Raw genomic sequence first — 22,638 nt, 5'->3', positions numbered from 1 at the left:
GTTGATTAGTTATGAAGCAGAGAATGTGTTTGATAGGGTTTGCTGGGAATTCTTGAGTAGAGTAATGTTTGCTTGAGCATTCTCAAACAGATAACCTGACTATGAATAGAGTGGACTAGGTAAGTATGCTCCCCTTTTACTCTCTTATTTGCTAAGTACTTGGAACCTTTAACTAAAAGGATAAGGGACTCACAAATTCATGAATTAACTGGTGTGGCAGTCAAGAAAAACTAGTTTTGTTTGCAGAGAATATCTTGTACTTCATAGTACTGAATTCGAGATTAGGATGTTGGTTTGTCTGTGTGACCTTTTTACCCTTTGGTCTGGACATTATTTGGGATATTTTGCAGGCACCGTAATGTTTCTTAAACATAGGTAAACAATCCACTTATGCTGCACCGATAAAGGCAAAAAATAGAAACATGCATGTTTACAGACAGTGGGGTTTGGATTTATTGAACTGAATGTACCCATAAAGACTTAAAAAGTCAAGGATATTCAGAAACCATATAGATGAAACACAGTCAAGTCCTTAAAGGGGTCATTTGTATATAAGCGAACACAGTTCCACGAAAGTACGGAAAGGTGCAATGACCAAACTACCAACTAAACCAAACAAAAGACAGCCAGCACCATTCTTCAGCTTTCCAACAGTAATTTAATACATTAAATCCTCACATAAAAACACATCCTGCATACCAGTTTCAGCTATAAGCCTTCATCAGTGCATAATTAACACTCATTACATCATATTTAAATATCCAAATCCCAACCCCCATTGTTTATTACAACTGCACATTAAGCCCTGGTACAAAGCACCTAATTTAATAATCCACATTTGTTCTTTGTAATTCAAACTTTGATGCCCTCCAATTTTGTTTGTATGAAAATATACTCTATCAATAACAGTAAACATAAATCTGGCTGAAGCATGTTTTAAAGTGCGTTTATACAAGGCACTAGTTGACTTAGCACAACGAATGTCACTCAAATGTTCCGACATCCTTAATTTTAAAGGAAGCAATGTTTGCCCCACATAAAATGCAGAGAACAAACAGGTAGTCAAATATACTACCCAATCTGTGCTGCAATTACCATAAACTAAAATGTCAAAAACTGTAGAACTATTTCCTAGAAGAAAAACATTTATCCTTATTAACAAATTTACAAAAGTTACAATATCCACAAGGGAAACAGGCCACTAGTCTCCATCCATCTAATCCTAACTGATGCGTCTCCCTAACGTCCTTATAACTTTTTTTTATAATGGTTAAATCATCCAGTCATTGTTTTCCCTTTTCTATTAGAAAAAAGACATCTAGAGGGTATAATTTCCCTTAATCTATCTTCCATACCCAAAATAGCCCAATGTTTAGATATAACTTCTTTAATTAAAGCAGTGTTTTCATCAAAACTCGTAATGAATCTAACAGGTTGTATATTCTCCTTCGACCTAATTTTATAGGCTAACGAGGCGGGTCTAAACACCTGACTAGCTGCATCCTGTACTTGACTAATAACATCCAAAGAATATCCCCTTGTATGAAATCAATGAACCAAGTCTTATTCATGACTACTAAGATCTGAGAAAGAAGAACATATCCTCCTAAGGTTTGGTCATTTGTATACCACTCATGGGCCTCCACTGTAGGATATTAAGCTATTACACAGTGAAGATCCTAGTTAGCTGGAACTTTCTTGCAAGTTTTACTGAATGGTTTGTCTGTGACCATTTAACTCTGGTTTGGACATTAGGATGCTGTGGGATATTTTAAGGTAGTTTCGTGTATTTTCATGGTATATAATAAATAAAGGTAAAACAAAGGCTATAGCAGTAAATTATTTGGCAAAACACATGCATTAGTTAAATTAAGTACTTAGGTGGATGAAGTAAAAGGATAATGTTGTGGCAGCTAAGGCTATATGGGAAGAGACAAACCAGCAAATTTCAAAAAATAGACATTAATGGTCATGGACAGTATGATACAGGCTGTGATTTATTTATTTATTTGTGTGTGTGTGTGTGTGTGTGTGTCTTTGGTCATGTATATAGGTCACATATACTTATCAAACAGAAAAGTTGTAGACAATAATAAAGAGCTGAAAGAATTTATTTGGAAGGGGAAAAGGGCAAGAGTAAAGTGGGATAAGTTGATTCCTATCGAACAGCATGGTTTAGGACTACCTTATCTGAATAGATATTTTTACAACTAGATAATTGAGACTTTTGTATATAGCATATGCAGATGGCTGTCAATCTAAGGGGAAAAAGATATCAACAGAGCAAGGTGGAAGTAAGAGGGCTCAAACAGAGAGAGAGAGAGGTGTTTTGTAAGCAAGCCCTTAAGGAGAATAGGAATAATTATATAGAATATCAAGTGGTAGGAAAAAAAAGCCAGTGAGTGGAGAGAAAAAAAGAGTTTGCCACTTACAATAAGTACAACTAAGGGTCCATGAACTATAAAGAAACTTCACAAACATATCAAATCCTCCACTTATGTAAACTTCTACAGAACTATAAACGTGAACTTTATGCTATAACAACATATGTGAACAAGCAGATACATCAGGAAGTAACTAGATGAAACTAAAGCAGGTATTACAGTACTGGGATAAGAAAGGATATAGTGGGAAGAAGCCAAGAAGACATTTGAATTTGAGGACAAAAACTGCCTTCCATATCAGGAATTGCTTTTCTTTTTTTTTTTTTTTTTTAACACCGTTATTTAATTATCACTTGTGACATAAGCAGATTTACATTTATATAAAAGTAATCAAAACTGTATTAAGTTAAAATTAAAATTATTCAATTCCTGCCCCTTTTTGTTAAACAAGAAACATCTTTATTAACCGTCACTTATGACATAAGCAATCATACATTTATATAAATAAAAATAAACCACACCACCACAATCCTAGTTGCAAACATTTTACATCATAAACCATACTGACACATTCCCATTTGCAAACATTATACATCACTCAATCTACACAATCATTTTCAGTCAAACATTATATGACTCATTTAAGTCCTGCCTTCGTTTAAACCTCATTCCTCCCCTGTATGTATTGGTCCCACAACTCTCATTTTTTTACTATGTAGTTTGCTCCTACATTTTTCTAAAGATCTCAGTTCCATTTGTTTCATCTCTGTTACTATATTCGCTGGTTCTAATATAGTTGGTTTAGATTTTGATTTCCATTTTCTAGTAAATGCTTTTCTAGCAGCCACCATAATTAGAAACAACAAGGCCCTAACCATGTCTAGGCAATTCTGATTCTGTATCACAGCTCAGAAAAATCATCTCACTCATCAGACCAATCTGCTCACCCACATCTTCAACAGTGCATCCCGCAGGGCATCGTTAAAGTCTGCCAACTCACTCCACTCCAGAAAATATGTTCACAATTACCTCTTAGTTTCCCCATCACATCTCCAACATTTGCTACCCACCTGAGGAAAAATTCTCTGGAGTATACTTGGGATATAAAAATATCTATGTAAACATTTCCAAGCAAAAATTCAAACTCTTCTACATTTTGTTGCATATTTGGGAGACATACATATATGCTCCCATTGTTTCTTTTGTAAATTGCTTATCCAATCTCTCTTCCCTGTCCTTTCTAACCTCCTCTGATTGATTCTTAAAGTTATCATGCAATATTTTATACGCTCTACTAATTCTTCTTTTTTAATGTTAGAGTCTCTTCTAGATTTTACTAAAAACTCTACCAGTGATGGTCTTTCATTTAAGACCCCCCCCCCACTTCTCTCTCTTTGCCTATACTATATCAATCCTTGATAGGGATGGCAATCTCTAACCTGCAGTCCAAATAAATTCTTGGCATCTTCCCATTCTATCATCTTTACCTCTCTAGTTATTTGCTCCCAATACCTTGGTTCCTTTGCCAGTTTTCTCCAATAAATTTCAGCCCCCTTCTGCCTATTGTCTATATCCCTAATTGCAGTCATCCCTATTGGCAGAATCTCTTTTCTCCATTCCTGTATTGGCTTAGTTCTCTAAATACTTTCTGCTATTTTATGAACATAATATTCTGCGTGATTATTCTCATTCTCCTTAAAGGCCTGCATCCAAAATCCCAGTCTCTCCTTGTTTCTTGACCTTTCCCCCATTTCAGCATCATCATTTCCATTTTGAAATATAGTTTTCTGCTTATGCTATGTATAGGAGCCTTAACTGTGTAGCTCTATACACAGTTGAAATAACCCTTAAAATTGGGTAATCTCAATCCTCCCTATTCTACTAGAAGAATCAGCTTATCTCATTTGACTCTTGACATCTTCACCTCTCAGATAAAGTCCTTCATCTCTTTATTAATTACTATCCACAACTTTGCCTCTGGTTAATAAAAATACGCCTGACCTGTGTTTAAAAACATTTTGACTGCTTGTATCGTACTATCCATATCCATATAACAAAGTCTCCATTTTGCTCAGTTTTTGTATTATCTTTTTAGTCTCTTCCCACATATCCTTAGCTGCCACACCAGAATCATTTTTAATCCATACTCCAGAATGTTTCATTTTATCATGTCCTCATAAAGATATTGCTAAACCAATTAGTGTGTGGGTACATAATTTACCTGTATTGCCTTTGCTTTAGCTTTATTAATTTTGTATCCTGAAAAGATCTGAAACTGTCTCAAAATGTTCCAAAATACTGTAATGTCTCATTCTGGTTTAGTCAGGTATAAAATAATTTTATCTGCAAATAGAGTCAGCTTTTCTTGACTACCATACCAATTATATTCTTGAATTTCTGAGTCCCTTATTTTCTTTGCTAATGGTAATAAATTTAATCCAAATAACAAAGGGGAAAGAGGACACAGGTTGAAGGTGAAAATTAAAGTGGGTGGGGTCCTTTCTGATAATTTCTGCTTGAGCAGAGGAACCTGGCATTACTTTTTTCATCCTTTTAGCCATTATAGACATGAACACTTTATAATCATGGTTTAGTATCGACATGGGCCTGTATAAAGCTGGGTCTGATAGATCTCTACCCTCTTTAGGTATTACAGCTACCACAGCTTTTTTTCCAGGATGTTGGCACTTCTCTTCCTCTTAAAATACTGTTAAACAAAACCTTTCAGATCTTTATCATATTTTTCCCTCCTAACTTCCAAACTTCCACAGGAATACCATGCATTCCTGGGGACTTCCCTGTACAATGGTTATATATCACAATTTTTATTTCATCTCCTTATATGCTAACCATTAGTAATTGAGCCTCATCTGCCTCCAACCCTGGCATATTTAATTCTATAAACATTTCCATTTATATATTTTCTTGATTTCCATATGTCTCTGCTTTATACAGACTTTATAGAATTCCTGAAATATTTCTAACACTTCTACAAGATCTCATTACCTTCCTTGTTATAGGCTCCCTAAGTTTCAAGAATGCCCCTTCTACTTTCTGATACCTGAATTGTTGGGCTAAAGGTTTTTCTGCTCTAGTGTTGTTATAAAAAAGTTGCTTAACAAGAATCTTTCTAAACTTGTGCATATCATCAAGGTAATCTTTTATTTTATGCTTAGCATTCTGCACTTGATCATTTTCTTGTTCTGCGACATTTCCACCATTGTGCAATACCTTAAACACTTGTCAGTCCCTCTAAATAATTCTTTTTACTTCTTAAGCATAGCTCCCTTTCTTTTATTTCCACCATATTTTTAAACTCCACCTTAAGTTTATCCCACTCCATAGCTATAGTTTCAGAAGAAATGTATATCCCCTTCATAGCTACTGAATAATCTCCACTACCCATTCCTTAAATTCTCTTTTCCACAGATACATGGGAAATTGCCAGTGTCTCATTTTTATTTCATTATCCTGTGTTTTATTTTAGTTATTGGCATATGATATGAAATAGTTATTGGGTGAGTATCAAGACCTTCAATTAAATGCACATGTTCTTGTGAAATGAGAATTTTATCTAGCCTTGCCCAGTTTTTATATCTTGGGGTGTAATATGTAAATTCACTTCAAACTCCTATTACTGAATTCATATCTTTCATGCCAAGTATTTTCATAAATTTCTTCAAAAATCTACCCTCCTTTGTTATATTTTTCCTTCTGGGCCCTCCACACATCTTCACTGCTGCAAATCACATTCCAATCCCCAAGTATAAGTAATATTCTTTGCTGAAAACCGATTTCATAAAAGCTGTCTCGTTGATAGGGGCTACCCTTTAACCCTAGTGAATGATTTAACTTTGACTGCACTAGAGACCCCCTCTTATAGGAAAAAAGGAGGCTTTAATCACTACTCTAGAAGGAATAAGATGGTATTACGTTTTGGTATTAAATATACGAATGATGTAGATCACATCATGAATATTATACAAAACAACTGGAAGATCTTGCTTCTTGACTCGAACTTGTCACAAATAGTGGGGAGAAAACCAGTATTTAGGTTTAGTAATAGCTTAAACCTTAAGAGACTACTTTGTAATGAAAAAATGAAATCTCAGCAATTGGACATTAGAGCAAGATATAAGAAGGGTACATACCCTTGTACAAAATGTAATATATGTAAATATATATCCAAGACTCAAATATTTGAGGTCCCGGGTATAAATATAGTTTTTAAGCCGACACTCTATGCTACATGCGATACAAATAATGTCATATACTTAGCCACATGTGACTCATGTGAAGCATACTATGTGGGCATGACTTCACGAAGGCTTAAAGATCGTGTATACAATCATGTATATGACATTAGGAAGGGAAATACTACCAATGCACTGGCTAAACATTGCCAGCAGTTCCCCCAACATGTTTTTAAATTTAGAGTGATCCAAATGGTACATAAGAATAAAAGAGAGGGTGATTTAATGGGTACTCTTGAACTATATGAGTTAAGATGGATATTAAGCTTTAGATCCCATATAGAACCTGGCCTAAATTCAGCACTCAGTATTCGACCGGCTCTACTAGGGAATGGATGAAAAAAATTTTACCTAGCTCCATCTTGTTCTTTACCATGCTTAAAGCTTACATACATAGTGGTCCTGTTTGATACACTGATTCACTTTGTTCTGGTCATCGATTTTATTTTGTTTAATATTTTATTTTATCAATGGATATGAAGTATATAGTACTATATAAGTATTTGATTTAATTTAAATTATTTATTCAACAGCGATGGATTGATATTTGATTAATTTTCTTATATATTGTTTAATCAATGGTTATTTAGTTAGGTGTTATGTAGTGCATCAATATTCCAAATCAGATTAGTGTTTAGACTAACTAAACTAGTGCTTTAGGGTTTGTGTTATGCTATTTATCATGTACATATCTTGTGTATTCAGTACATAATTCCTCATATATTTACTAGTGTTTTGTACCCAGATACACTAAGGTATGGTAATATGTAAGAATTGATGTTTTTATACACGATGCATGATTTATTGTTATTACTCAAACCAAGCACTGTAGGTTTGAATATGAGATTTGTCTAAGTCTTTATATATATATAAAGGTAGGACATGGAATTACAGATGATGTTTAAACCAAATATTACAGGTTTTAATAATAGATTTGTTTATGGTTTTAAATTGATTTTTCATTCTCTGCTTATAGTTTAAATACACTATAATAAGTTACGCATATTTTAGAGACTATATATGCTCAAGAAGTTGCAGCTATATTGAGATGCTGTTTCCCTTTTAAAACAATTCAATTGATTGTCTTAATTGACGCTCTTAATTAAATGATTGGGGAATTACTCTGTATATAAGGGCAGAAGTTTTAAATTTGAATGTAACCTGATGAAGCGCGCCATGGTGGTGCATGAAAGCGCTTGTTCTTTCTGTTAAAATAAATTATCGTTTTTACATCGTGGTGGTTCCTTGCAGTTTTTCTACTTACTCCCTCTAAATAATTCTTTTTACTTCTTAAGCATAGCTCCCTTTCTTTTATTTCCACCATATTTTTAAACTCCACCTTAAGTTTATCCCACTCCATAGCTATAGTTTCAGAAGAAATGTATATCCCCCTTCATAGCTACTGAATAATCTCCACTACCCATTCCTTAAATTCTCTTTTCCACAGATATATGGGAAACTGTCAGTGTCTCATTTTTATTTCATTATCCTATGTTTTATTTTAGTTATTGGCATATGATATGAAATAGTTATTGGGTGAGTATCAAGACCTTCAATTAAATGCACATGTTCTTGTGAAATGAGAATTTTATCTAGCCTTGCCCAGTTTTTATATCTTGGGTGTAATATGTAAATTCACTTCAAACTCCTATTACTGAATTCATATCTTTCATGCCAAGTATTTTCATAAATTTCATCAAAAATCTACCCTCCTTTGTTATATTTTTCCTTCTGGGCCCTCCACACATCTTCACTGCTGCAAATCACATTCCAATCCCCAAGTATAAGTAATATTCCTTGCTGAAAACCGATTTCTCCCAGAATTTTCTTAAGCTTTATTATAGCACTTTTAGGTGGAATATAAATACATACTAGTGTCATCGGGTCTGTTAAATGTTCGAACATCCAAAATGTCAAACATTACATGTTCGAACATAAAAAAAAAAAAAAAAAAAAACACTAAGTGTAGGCAGGGGCAAGCCCCCCTGCACCCCTCACACCCCCCTACTTAAATATACCAACTCCGAGACCGCACTTCAGTACAGAAAACGGAAATTCCCCCTATCTGCACTGTACTGTGACATTGAAAGTCTATCTTCGAGCACTCAAAATTTCGAACATTTGGTATCGAACATGTAACATTCGAAATTTTGAGCGTTCGAAGATTTGACAGGTACCCGTGTAATCCTCTCCCTTGCCAGTAGCCCCTTAGCACTACAAATCTGCCATTATCTTTTATCCTCTTCTATCACTATTGGAACTCCTCTTGTAATTAATCTAAGTACTCCTCTTTTCCTTTGTCCCGGGTATTGTGCTTAAGAACCATCCTGAAAATCTTTCTTTATCAAATTCAAATGTTCAGTTGTAAGTTCATAGGTTCATAGGTTTATACTAGGCTATCTGTCCTAAGGCATTTATAAGCCTAGCCCAAATTTTTGTGGCTTACGCCACCCCTTATATGAAAAAATACTGTGCCCATTAGTTTGTTGTGCCTCTGTCCAGCAGTGACACAGAGATGATTCCCGGGATAAACCTACGATCTCCCATTCACAGGTCAAGATTTCTCTTGAACAGAGCCAGCGAGGTGCTCTGCCTCACATGGATCGGGATTTTATTCCACAGCATAGGGAGTCTCTGAGTGATAAATCTATCCCTCCAGCACGTCCTATTTATATCCGTGCTAAGGTTTAAGTCACTTGCTCTAGTGGTTTTGGTGGATTTGGATTTTTTGAGGTGGAGCATGTCCATTAATTCCGGGTTGGACATGGCCTTGTATGTCAGGCACATGTCACCTCTGAGCAGACGGTATGCAACTGAAGAGAGCTGGAGTTTCTTCAATCTGGCAGCATATGACAGATTTTGGAGTCCCTTTATCCTTTTGGTGAGGAACTTTTGGGGTCTCTCCAATTGCTGCAGATGTTGGGTGAGATACATCCTGAATGGGGCATTGTACTCGATCATTGGTCTGATAAGTGAAGAGTACAGGGGAACAATGACCTCACTAGATGTGGATGTGAATCCCTTCATGATCAGGTGGGCAATGTAGAAGGTCTTTCTAACCACTTTAGCAACGTGAGTGTCAAAAGAAAGGCCACTGTCAACCTGGGTCCCCAGGTCCCTGTTAACCTCTTCTGTGCTTAGTGGATTGCCACCTATATGGTAGCTTGGGGTTACCTTGTTTTTCCCGAAGGGTATGACTATACATTTTTTGGCGTTTAACTTCAGGCCATGGCTCTGGCACCAGCTATCTGTTTCCGTGAGTCCCTTCTGAAGGATATCCGTGTCCGATGCACTTTCCACTATGGCGCCCAGTTTGCAGTCGTCTGCAGACTTTGTCAGCCAAATTCCTCCTATGTTGGCCTGTACTTTTGAGAAGTAGATGCCGAACAATAGGGGGCCAAGGACCGAGCCCTGTGGGACACCACTTGTGACCGGCTTGGAGTCTGACATAGCGCCAGCAACTCCTTCTGTCCTTAAGCCAGTTTGCAACCCATCTTGTGACATATGGGTTTACATTTAAGCTGGTAAGTTTTTCTACAATACCCGAGTAGGGTATTGTGTCGAAGGCCTTTGCAAGGTCAAGGTAGGCTGTATGGACTGCCTTTCCCTCATCAATGGCCTTGGTGACTGCTTCGAAGAAGTCAACCAAGTTCGAAAGGCATGATCTGCCCTTGACGAAGCCAAACTGGGTCGGGTCCAATGTCTGCAAGTCCCCTATATCTTTGTTTATGAGTTCCATTATGATCCTCTCCATAGCTTTGCAGACTAGACTTGTTAAGCTTATGGGGCGGTAATTACCAGGGTCCGTAGAGGCACCGCCTTTGTGGAGTGGGACCACATTTGCCGTACGCCACTCCTTGGGCACGTATCCTATGGTAAGGCTGAGATTAAACAGCTGTCTTATGTGCGGGTTTAATTCCTCATTTAGCTCGTGTAGCACACAGCCGGGGACACCATCCGGTCCCATTGATGCTGTGTTTTTAGCTTTAGAGAGAGCAGCTTTCACCTGCGCATTTGAGATGTCTGGGAGGCTACACTCTGCTGGGATAGTTATCTCTCCTTTGGGGGGGGAGAGGGGGGTGAAGTTTGCACTGAACCTGTCTGCCAGTATGTTGGCAATGTCTGTGGGTTCAGTGATTTTTGCATCATTATGAACTAATTCTGAGCATATCTGGGAGTTTCCACCCAAGTTCCTAACATAGCTGAAAAAGGCCTTATGATTGTCCTTTGAATCCATGGCAATGTTTCTCTCAAAATCGGCCTTAGTTGATTTTATGAGTGCTCGTATTTTTTTACTAATAATGATCAGGGGTGACTTCCCTTTTATGGATTTTGTTCTATCATGTAATAGCTTTCTCCTCTTATTGTAAAGTTTGTTAATGGCTGGGGTCCACCAGACTGGAAGTTTGCCCTTTGTGGAAAGTGTCTCATAACATGGCTAGTTGCACTCTACATTTTTTAATATAGTTTACTCTTTTTTTGTATTTATCTATCTGTGAGACCTTTGACATTAAAGACATTACAGAAAGCATCATTGCATTATAAAGCTATTATTCCCACCTTTTATGTATAACACCTTTTTTTTTGTTAAATGTCTAGTTCCAACTTTTGTATTACATGCATACACTGTTCAGCAGGTTAAACTTTCATACAGCTGTTTCTTGTCATATCCATTTGAGCCTACTTCACATCTTACAAACCTTTTTGTCGTATTGAAAGCCCTCAGAATAAAAAACACATCCCAATACCCTCCTAAAACATATTAACTTAATACTAACAGACAAAACTATGTACATTGTCAAATACTGAAATTGTACCCTCCTAATAGGTACAAAAGTCCCAAACTGACAGTCACACACATAGACTTGAGTTAACCTAAAAGAAAGGTTATGCTTGCTAAAACGCATGGTGCAGCCTGTCCTACTAAGTGTTAATTGGTTTTGTCTTAGCTTTATAGCTCTCCCAGCTGGGAAAATCCCTGAATGCTTTAAGAGAACATTATGCCCTAGCCAATTTCTCTTTTATTTTTTTCCATCAGCCACTCCCTCTCCACTAAACTGTAGCTAGTTTCTCTTTATCAGATTGTCTCCACTGAGGCATGAAAACCAGACAGCTGGTTTCTCTAACAGACTACCATGCAAACATAGAGATCAGCTGCAGAAATGCTACTAAGCAAACATGTATTTGCTAGAAAAAAAGTCTCATAATATTCAATATTCATTTTCATTTACTTGATCTCTCTCACACCATGTTACCAAATCAATCTAAGGTCCTTAAATCCAGTCATTCCCCTATGCAAGAATGAGAGAAAGCTTATTCATTTTCTCTTGTCATGCCTTTTTAACCAGCCTTTTTCTTTTACACTGCAGTGCCTACATTTAATAAAACTGAATAAGGGAGAAAGAAAAGGGGAAAAAAACAGCAGCACTTGTTTACCATCCCCATTACACATGAAAATAACTGAGAAAAGTTTACTTTATAGCATGTAAAGCACACATCACAAAAATAGTACTATAACAAACAAATCTTAACTTACACTAAACTTTCTCAATCCTCTTCCCTCCCCAAAGCAGTTTTCTGAATATTAATGACATGAAGTAGGGCAGACGCTTTAGAGTCCCCCACAAGTCGAACAAATTCTGAAGTCCAATATTTTCAGATTTTCTTCCAGCATATTTCACAAATATAAATTATTGCCCTGTAAACCCACATTAAGTTACTGATTTTATTCCTGTTCATCTCCATCTCCCAAATTTTGTCTCTGCTTCATTTCCAACATACTCTTGATTCTTCTAGCTGATTCTCTTGCTCCCTTCCTTCTCTCCAACATTTTCCATTGAAACATTGGATAAGGTTTCACAGGCATAGTCTTCTCTCTGTTTTTTATCACCAGAAGAACAAGCAGCAGAATCTCCCTCTGTTTTACAGCTTACTTTTTGTTGGCAAACTTTTATATTTCCTCCTTAGTATATACTTCATCAAAAACTGATTTTGTCCCTCTAAGGAAGAATACATTAAAGACAGCTGGGTACAGCAGTTTGAATCTCGTGCATCTCGACATTCCCTGAAAAGTGGAATACATTTGTTCCTCTTCTGCCTGGTGTACAATGAGTAATCATTTTCTACAAACACTCGGTTGCCTCCCACTTTTAGTACTTTGTCCTTCTGCCACAGTTTTGTCAGAATCAACTCCTTCTGCTGGTAGGATTGCATCTTTACTATTAAAGGTCTAAATTGCTTTCTCATAGCCAGGTTTAGAGCATACACACAATGTGCCCTTTCAACTAACAACTCCTGCTGTGGAATACTACCCCACTTGCTTGTTTATGGTTTCATAAAATTAATGCAGTTTGTTCCTTCCAGCTACTCTGGTATAGCTGAAAATTTCAAGTTTTCCCTAAGTGCTCTGTCCTCTAATTCTATTTCTGAAACATCTCTTCCTGAGCAGTGTCATATTCAGCCATCCTCTTCTTCATTTCAACCTCTGAGTTTTACAGCTTTATCACCTCATCTGAATATCTGTTTAAAGCTTCTTCCTTTTTTCCAACCTTTTTTAGTGTTGATATATTCCATCAGTGTTTCATTTATTTTAACCAGATGCGTGTGCAGTTGTCTTGTATCTTCCTGGGGATTAATGGAATAAATGTTTGGAAACTGCATTGCTTTTTTGTTGAATAGCTACAGAACTTTCCCCAGTCAGTGTCTCTTCCTCACTTTTTGTAGGAGGTTTTTTCCAGGTCCTCTATTTCTTTTTTCATGGCATCTAGGCAGTACATTTACTAGCCAGTTACCAAAATTTACCCATAAACATAAGTATACTGGCCTTCTCTGCTGAGTTTGTTTTCATACTGGGAGAGCTAGAATTAAGCTGTTATCTAATGTGCAGCCATCTTGGAAGTCCTCTCCATATCATGGATTGTTGGCAGAACATTGAGAAAAAGAGAGATGGGGGAGTATCAAGTGAACTACCAGCTCTGGTAGGATGTTTAGTAGAACCAACAACAGAAGAGTCTAAGAAAGTCACAATTAGTAAGGCATATACAATGTTAACATAGCAATAATTACACACACACACACACACACACACATATATATGTATATATATATATATATATATATATATATATATATATATATATATATATATGGATTCACTTCAGAAGCTCAAAACACTGAAATATCGAATGTCAGTATTTCGAGCCCAGAAAGCCGAATCCACAAAACCACGAAAACTCAAAACCACGAAATTCAAAATCTTGCACACCAGAGATTTTGAATTTTGTGGTACTACTGCACACACACACACACACACACACACACACACACACACACACACACACACACACACACAACCTCTCTACTGCATGAAAGCAGGGAGGCAAGTGCCCGTGTGCCCCCCCCCCACACCCCCTACTTAAAAATTATCACTCCGAGGTCGCACTACATACAAACACACACAAAACACCATCACACAAGCTACATTCTTCCTCGCACACACATATCACATAAACAAAACTCACTGACACAGCACAGCCCCTACCCAAATCCCTTAACACACACACACACTTACCTGAATACATAACCACAGAGAAAGTTCAGAAACGCAAAATTCAAAACCACCGGTATTCGAGGTTTTGAATTTCACGCTTCTGAACTTTCACTGTTCTTAGGATTTGGCTTTCTGGGCTCGAAATACTGAAATTCGATATTTCTGTATTTCGAGATATATATATATATATATATATATATATATATATATATATATATAAAGTGGACTAAAGCAGACTGGGAGGGAAAATTAGAATGACAAATTACAAGAAAGCAATTGGAGAAAATTTGTAGAATCTCAAGACATCTACAAACTCATAAAGACCTAGGATATTTACACGGAAATGCTAAATTTGGTACATTTGCACCCTGAATAGACCTGTGAATTTTCTAAGTAGAAACTTATTTTCTGGGAATGTGTAGTCATCAGAGTTGAGGGACAACTTAGAGAATGTCCTGACACAATTGTTGGTGGAGCATATTATATTAAAAGGAGACAATGTTGTTGAGTTGGTCCCCAAGTTTGGAAATGTACAGACATAGTAAAAACTTAAGTTTAATGGTAGTACAGGCCAAAAAAAGTAATTAATCAAAGATTATACCAGCTGTAAATGTACTGAAAATGTAAAGGAAATAAATCTAGAGATAGGAACATTAAAAGATGGAAGATCACAATTTTCATAAGAATAAATAGGGGTTTGATAATTATATACAAGATAATGCTTAAATAGAAGACTAAAATAAGTTTTTTTAATTAATTAGAAATGAAAGTATTTAATAGGAGATTTGATGGAAGTATGCATCTCATCTGAGAAAGTCTGATTGCAGACGAAAATGCTGTTTTGTTAACTTTAAGAAGCGTTAATGTTTTATACTTGCCTGTAGTGGTTGGATTTTAGTGTGTGGAGTGTTTAATAAATCTTGAAGTATACACGGAGGAGTTTTGTGGGTTTTTTCCAAGTGCTCTGACTGTATTTTATGGTAGGTTTTGGTTTTGGGCACTATAGTCCATTTTTTGTGGTTAAGTATAATAGCCTTAACTATGCAGCTCTAAAATATTCCTGCAAATCAGGTAATCCTAAACCTCCTCGTTCTGTTGGGGGGAATCAACTTATCCCACGTGATTCTTACCCTCTTCCTTTTCCAAATAAAATCTTTCAACTCTTTATTAATTACTGTCCACAACTTCTCTGGTTGATAAAAATATTGTGTATAAAATGAAAGGGACTAAAACAATTTTATTGCTTGTATCTTTCCATCCATAGCCAGAGGCAAGAACTTACAGTTTCTCAGTTCTTGTATCATCTTTTGCTTAGAGTCTTCCCACATACCCTTACCTGCCTTAACCAAATCCTTCTTTAATCCAAACTCCTAAATACTTAATTTTATCACAACCTCATAAATATGGGTATTGGTGGACCAATTCATATGTAGTTACATAGTTTATAGCTATTGCCCTTGTTTGTCATATTTAATGAGTAATCTCAAAAAGGAACAAAATATCTGCAAATAAAGCCAACTTTTCTTGAATACCATACCAATTTTATCACTGAATTTCTGAATCCCTTATTTTCTTTATTTGCATTATATGAAGAACCACTGACAAAGAGGAAACCCCTATCTTGTTCCTCTGTTCAGACAACGGGAACCCTCCCACTTTGACTTTTGCCTCTGATCGCTCATATATCCTTCTAAATAACCCTGCTGTTGTAGCAGGACGTGCAAAAGCTTCCACTGCCCTATTAAAAATCCCAGCTTTCGCTGTTGAATGCTCTCTAAATCAAGGCCCAGCAATAACAACAGTATTTTCTTAAATGTTTCCTTCTAGTTCATCATTGTACTATTAATATTGTCAAATGCTTGCCCCCCCCCCCTCCAAAAATCACACTGGTCTATAACTATCAATTTTAGCATCATCTTTGGCTTTTTTGGCCATTATAAGGAAAAAACTGCACAAAGTCACAAAATAGGTAAAGGTTAGCACTTTTGTTTACTAAAAATCAGCAAACTTCATCAGACAATATAATCAGTACACCACCAGGTTTAAATAGACAAATTATATGACATCAACCACACAGTCGATTCAAAAAACGCCCCCATTTAAAGAGCCTTATTATTATTTATTCAGTTATAAAAATATATTATCATACACATGTATAAACATTTCTATAAAACATATATATATATATATATATATATATATATATATATATATATATATACACATATATATATACACATATATATATACACATACATATATATATATATATATATATATACACATATATATATATATATATATATATACACATACACACATATATATATATATATATATATATATATATATATATATATATATATATAAAACATAATACAATCTATCTATTAACGGCCCTGATTCTAAGAATACTTTTAATAGAAACACTATCGTTAAGACCCGTTGAGCACTTGGGCATTCAGTCTCAATTGCCAAATCAATTCTTTTTCATCCAGCCTCAAGGATGGTGGTCCCCCCCCTAACATTGTCATCAATTTTATCAATGACAAGAAAGGAAAAATCATGTGTAGGGTTATCCTTTACATGCCTAGCTAGGGCATTATTTAAATTAAGCTAACCAATGTGGTATAAATGTTCATAAATCCTGTTTTTAAGTGGTCTTTCTGTTCTCCCAATGTAAAAGGCAGAACAAACAGAACAGGAACTTAAATAAACTCCTCCTCTTGAATTACAATTAAATCTGCCCCTAATATAATATTTCCGATTATGTATAACAAAAACATTTTTAGTATTAATATATTTGCACCAACGACATGCTCCACATTTGAGCATGCCGCAGTGCGGTAAATAGTAATAAGGCATCCCATTTTCAAGAATAGCTTTCAAACTTTTCCCTTTTCTAAATACAATTTTAGGAAAGTCCCCCACACTATTCCTAACCATACTATCCTCCAATAGGAAACACCAATTCTTAAAAAGAATAAACTTTACCAAAGGCGCATCCAAAGAAAAGGTAGTAATAAAACTTATATTCTCAGGACTTTTATTAAAGGAAAGATTTGAATTGTTAACCGTACCAAATAAATTAATACTATCCATGGTTGGTTCACTCAGGTCCATTCCTGATGAACTAATCAACTAGGTATTTTCATCTATTCCAGTTCCCATGCCATCCAACAATTCGCTCTTACACAATAAAGGTTTAAAAGTCCCCCTCAATCTCTTATGACGGACTTCATGAACTGTCATTCAAGTCGGTTGATAAACATTTCTTTCAAAAGGTTACACTCAACTAGGAAATCAACCTTCAAAGACACCAACCTTGCTGCCCAAACCAATTGGCCTTTGACCACCGCCCTCTTCTGATAATATGGGTGGGAACTTGAAAAATGAAGGAAGGCATTCGAATAGGTTGGTTTTCTAAATATCCTAGAAATAAACCTATTTATTTTGTCTTTAATGAGCTCAACATCCCAGTATGAAATCTTATCCCAAAATTCCCAAGTAAATTTCAAAAAACATGTAAATTGCGTTATATGCTCAATAAAGGAATTAGCTGAAGCCTGATCACCCTTCCAAATAATAAAAATGTCATCCAAATAATGGGTGTACCATGCTACCCTCTGCCGGAAAATATCATCCTTAAAAAGAAATTTCTTCTCCCAGTAGGCCATCACAGTGTTAGCAAAGGTGGCCCCACAGGGAGAACCCATGGCAACACCCGTTTTCTGTAAATAAAATTCCCTATTAAAAATAAAATAATTATTACTGAGGATCAAATCTAAAAGATACATGATGAAATCAATGACAGACCCTTCAACATGTTTGTCAAGCAAAAATTCCCTAATCCAATCACAGCCAGTGTCCTGAGGTATGACTGTATACAAATCACGGACATCAACTGTAAGAAAGTTGAAGTCCTCAGAAAAGGGCAGATTATTTATAGCCTCAAGGAATGCCCAAGAGTCCTTACAAATCTGGGACTCATCCAAACGGACATCTTTCAGTTTGGTGTCTATAAATTTGGCGCAATCATACATAATGGATTGCCTGCCATCCACAATGGGACGAAACGGAGGATTGAGTAAGTCCTTGTGGATTTTCGGCAATCCAAACATAATAGGTGTAAAGGGGTGAGCAATGTTGAGATGATTGTATAAATTAACATCAATAATCCCATCAATAAACAAGTCATTAATAAACCCCCTAAACCGTTGGTAAGCACCATTCATTTCATTCCTGGAAACTTTCACATATGCTTCCCCGGTTAAGAGAATTTTCATTCTCTTAATATAATCATCCTTGTTCATGAAAATCAGCCCTCCCCCTTATCGGGTTTGATAACATGTATGTCAGCAAATTTTAAATCAATGAGGGCATCTCTCTCTGGGGGGGGGGGCAAATTATACAATTGGGAACCATGCAATACTTTGTTATTCAAAAGAGACCTTATTTATTTATTTTATTTTACATTTGTTGAGCGGGCTAGTCTAGCTGGATACATGTCCTTTTTCAGTAGAGGCCCGGGGAGATAAGCTCCAATACAGATAAATGAAAAACTTAGTAATCAATATACAAAATAAGACTAAATAAAAATATTCATATTAAACAAGCAGATTTCAGGTACATCAAGAGAAAAATAAAAGAAAAAAATGACTAAATAGCAGCATTAGTTGTAAACAATGAATATTACAGTTTACAACATAAAATACTGTGAGGACAAAAAAAAAACTTGTAGTGCAAGAATGCTTATACTACACAATATGCAGGTCTAAAATATAGATAAACAGAAAGACTAAGGTCAAAAGAGGAGACAGGTTGATTATATACAAGTATAATGTAAAAGAAAAAGAATATTCTTCAGTAGGAAGTATATATAGTGACTGGGCACAGTGTAGTTTAGGAGGAAATCTATATTTATAGGTAAAATAATATGTATTTGTTTATGAGTAGTGAGGGACAGGCAGAGCTAAGTTTAATCAGGTGGATAGAAGCCATCAGGTTTAGTACAGGGGCACAACCAGTGTGTTCTAAGGTAGAGTTTTAGTCTGTTTTTGAAGAGTGATAGAGAGGGAAGAGAGGAAAGGACGCTGGGGAGAAGATTCCAGATTTTTCCAACAGCATTAGAGAAGAGAGATTCACCAGCCTTGTTGTTAGGTTTAGAGGTATATAGAAGATTTTTGTGTGAGGAACGTAGTGATTTCAGATTTGTGTATGGAGTGATGAGGGTAAATAGAACAGGAGTACAGGAAGGTTTATAAAGAGTTTTATGGGCAATGGTTAGTTGATGGAATTTAATCACGTTTTGTAGTTCAAGCCATCCAAGCTGCTTTATATTTATGCAGTGGTGGGTTCTGTAAGGGTTTCCTGTTGCAAATCTAGCGATGTTATAGGTTCATAGGTTCATACTAGGCTATCTGCCCTAGGGCATTTATAAGCCTAGCCAGAGTGTGTTTGGCTTTCGCCACCCATTTTAAATTAATTTTGCTATGCCCTTTTTCGAGGTTAGTATACTGTGCATCTGTCTAACAGTGACACAGAAGTGATACCCGGGGTAAACCTATGATCTCCCATCCACTCATCAAGATTCCTCTTGAAGAGAGTCAATGAGAGACTCTGCCTAACCTGGACTGGGATTTTATTCCAGAGTGAAGGGAGCCTCTGGGTTATGAATCTGTCCCTCCAGCATGTCCTATTTACTTCAGTGCTGAGGTTCAAGTCTCTCGAGGGCGTAGCTCGACGAGATTTGGATTTTCTGAGGTGCAGCATGTCCATTAATTCCGGGTTGGACATGGCTTTATATGTCAGGCACAGATTGCCTCTGAGCAGGCGGTATGCCACTGAGTAGAGCTGGAGTTTCTTTAACCGGGCAGCATATGGCATCTGTTTGAGCCCTTTGATCCTCTTGGTGAGGTACTTTTGGGGTCTTTCCAGTTGCTGCAGGTGTCTGGTAAGGTACATCCCAAAAGGGGCATTATACTCAATTATGGGCCTGATGAGAGATGAGTAAAGAGGCACGATGACCTCCCCTGATCTAGATGTGAATCCCTTCATGATTAGGTGGGCTATATAAAATGTTTTTCTAACCACTTTGGCCACGTGGTTGTCAAATGAGAGATTGCTATCAACTTGGGTCCCCAGGTCCCTAATTACTTCTTCTGTACTTAATGGATTACCAGCTATGTGGTAATTTGTGAGCACTTTGTTTTTGCCAAAGGGGATGACTATACACTTTTTGGTGTTTAGCTTGAGGCCATGGCTCTGGCACCAGTTGTCTGTTTCTATGAGGCCCTTTTGGAGGATGCTTGTGTTGGCTGGAGAGTCGATTATGGCGCCCAGTTTGCAGTCATCTGCGAACTTGGTCAGCCACAGTCCTTCCGTATTGGCCTGTACCTCCGAGAAATATATACTGAACAAGAGAGGTCCCAGGACTGAGCCTTGTGGGACGCCACTTGTAACTGGTTTGGAGTCTGACATGGCTCCAGCAATTCTAACCATGTGGGTTCTGTCCTTTAGCCAGTTTGCAACCCATCTAGTGACATAGGGGTTTATATTTAAGCTGGTGAGCTTATCTATACTACGAGTGGGGTATTGTATCGAAGGCTTTTGCGAGGTCCAGGTAGGCTGTGTGGACCACCTTCCCCTCGTTAATGGCCTTGGTGACTGTTTCAAAGAAATCGACCAGGTTTAAGAGGCAGGATCTGCCCTTAACAAAGCCGAACTGGGTAGGATCCAGTGTCTGTAGGTCCCCAATATCTTTATTTATGAGGTCCATGATGATTCTTTCCATAGCTTTGCAGACCAAGCTAGTCAGGCTTAGGGGGCGATAGTTTCCAGGATCCATTGAGGCACCACCTTTGTAGAGAGGGACCACTGTTGCTGTACGCTACTCTTTGGGTACATATCCTGTAGTAAGGCTGAGAATGAACAGTAGTTTTATGTTTGGGTTTAGCTCTTCTTGGAGTTCATGTAGGACGCAGCCCGGGACACCGTCTGGTCCCATTGATGCTGTGTTTTTTTGCTTTGGAGAGGGCGGCTCTTACCTGAGTATCTGAGATGTCAGGGGGGGGGCAGCACTCTGCTGGGATAGATATTTGCCCTTTTGCTGTGGGGGGGAGAAGTTTGCACTGAACCTGTCAGCTAGGATGTTGGCAATGTCTGTGGGTTCGATGTACTTTTTGTCATTTTGGACTAATTCTGAGCATATCTGGGAATTCCCACCCAGGTTCCTAACATAACTAAAGAAAGCCTTGTGATTATCCTTCGTGTCCTGTGCAATTTGTCTCTCAAAGCTGGCCTTAGATTATTTTATGAGTGCCCGTAGTTTTTTGCTAATACTGATCAGAGATGCCTTCCCTTTTTGGGATTTTGCTCTATCATGTAAGTAGCTTCCTCCTTCTATTGTATAGTTTGTTTATGGCTGGGGTCCACCAGACAGGACGTCTGCCTTTGGAGGATTGGGTGTTGGTTTTATTTGGAATTGCATGATCCATGCATTCCTGAAGGTGTTCACAGAATGCGTTTATAAAGGATTCTGCGGTCTGGGCCGTATTTTCCACAAGCCCGGGGGCTTTGAAGGATTCCACCTCAGTTTTGAGAAGTGTGAAATTTGCTTTAGAGAAGTTTTTCACTGTGGTTTTCTGGGCAGGGGGTGGGGTCGGGATGTGAATATCCAGTAAGATTAGTTTATGGTCTGATCTTACCAGTGAGGGATACACTTCTAGTCTGGAGCATAGAGTCCCCCATGTTGGTGATGATCAGGTCCAGTATGTTTTCCCCTCTTGTGGGAGTGGTAACAAGTTGTTCCATAGCATTTGAGTTTATAAATTCTAGGAACCTTTGGGCTAGGGTGTTGGAGCTAGAGTAATGCTCCCAGTCTATGTTTGGGTAGTTGAAGTCGCCCAATATAATGGTGTTTGGAGAGACCTTCATATTTTCCAGTGTTCTCAGGAAGGTCGAGTGGGGTTCCTGGATTTGGGAGGGTGGTCTGTAGCAGGCTATAAACTGGAAGGCAGTTTTACCCACTGTTAGTTGCACATGGATAGTCTCTGATGCTTTGTGCTGTGCCACCAACCTGGAGGTGTGGGTATCTTTGACGAATATTGATACTCCCCCTCCTTTTGTGATTCAGTCCAAGTTTTGGGGCCGAAAAGCATGGTATGAGGTATAACCTGGTAGTGCTGGGGTGCTCTCGGAAGCCTTGAACCAGGTTTCTGTTACTGCACAGATATCGATGTTCTCCATACTAAGGAGAGTTTCGAGTGCATGCATCTTGAGGTTTAGATTTCTGGCGTTGAGTAGCATTACTCTTAGTTTCTTATCCCTTGTGATACCTATGGAGGTGGGTTTGTCTTTTGAGCCTTGCCTAAAAAAGTTACTATGGGGGAAGCAAGAGCCTTTGCCAATATCCGAAAGCCCAGGGGTGACAGGTGTAAGCCGTCCCTAGCGA

Source organism: Protopterus annectens, chromosome 13.part0, assembly GCF_019279795.1.
Source record: "Protopterus annectens isolate FY-2018-M chromosome 13.part0, PAN1.0, whole genome shotgun sequence".
Classification (NCBI taxonomy): domain Eukaryota; kingdom Metazoa; phylum Chordata; order Ceratodontiformes; family Protopteridae; genus Protopterus; species Protopterus annectens.
Note: the sequence above shows the minus strand (reverse complement) of the source record.